Source organism: Gavialis gangeticus, unplaced genomic scaffold (genome assembly GCF_001723915.1).
Source record: "Gavialis gangeticus isolate Ggan-Ray unplaced genomic scaffold, GavGan_comp1, whole genome shotgun sequence".
NCBI classification, from domain to species: Eukaryota; Metazoa; Chordata; order Crocodylia; family Gavialidae; genus Gavialis; species Gavialis gangeticus.
In genome coordinates, this window is record NW_017729006.1 from 7,426,062 (window position 1) to 7,427,196 (window position 1,135).

At 38.4% G+C, this 1,135-nt stretch overlaps 1 protein-coding gene across 1 annotated transcript in view; it reads left to right on the forward strand.

The window, feature by feature from the left end:
* Window positions 1-1,135, forward strand: part of CMC1 (C-X9-C motif containing 1) — an 83,213-nt gene that overhangs the window by 20,162 nt on the left and 61,916 nt on the right. The window lies entirely within an intron of this gene.

Genomic DNA, 1,135 nt, shown 5'->3' on the forward strand with positions numbered 1-1,135 from the left:
AAAAAAAAAAAAAAAAAAGGCTTTAGTTCAGTAGGTGATTTGCACCTGCATTGCAGTCAACTGGTGACCCACCAGGCTGCAAACAAGTAGCTTTGCTGGATTTGTCATCCTTTGGTTGAGATTAAAGGAAAAATAAAGGCATGTGAATCTAAGAGCTTTCTTATAAAAACAGTGCCATCTTGCTTAGACAAATTTAGTTAACCAGACTGAAATGTGGCTGTCTAAATTTCTTCTGGCATTTCATTTGGTTGAGAGAACTTCTCACCTTCCTCTTCTTGGTGTTTGATGTTTCAGTGCTGTTATAATGACAGCTTCCTGATGTTCAAGAGTCTGCTGTAGTTAATTGGTGCAATAGCATGAATACAACTCTTAAACACTTCTCTGGTGAAAGTTTCTATGTAAAATTATTGAAAAGCTATGTTATGGCAAAAGTAGTCCATCTGGCATATGCATAAATTTTTTGTCTAATCCCATAAGTGTGATTCATCACTACAGGCACACTATTCTATTGCACTGTTTTCCATCATATAACATAGTTTAATCTATATATTTTTCATCTTGAATAGAAAAATAATATTCTTGTGGCAGTGTTTAATTCTGAATATCTGGGGAACATCTTATGATTCCTTTGTGATATCATATTTACTCAAATAATAAGATGAACCCCCAATAATTAAATTCTGTATATGGAAAATGTATACATTTGTTATAATTTTCCAGGTATAGAACCTAATTACTGGAGGTCTGCCTTATTTGTCCCCCTCCCACTGCTTCAGCAGGGAAGATAAACGGGGTGGGGGGGTCAGGTGGCTTGTTTGCCCTCTGTCCACCCAACTTCTTCCCCCTGCAGCCCCTTCCTTCTCCCACCTTACTGTCAGACCTTATTCCCCCTGCTGCATGTTTTAGCCCAGGTACTCCATAAACACATTTTTAAGCAGTACCTTTGAACCTACTTAAATATAATACAAATTATGCATGATATTAGTCCAAATACAAAAGGCTCTTGATTTTACCATGTAGTTCATTGGGCTGGACCCAAGCAGAGTCGACTGTGTTTCAAACCGTGATTACCCTATAGCTCAGTACTGCTCAATGTGCGTATTCCATATACCCCCCCCCCCCCCAAAAGGACCCA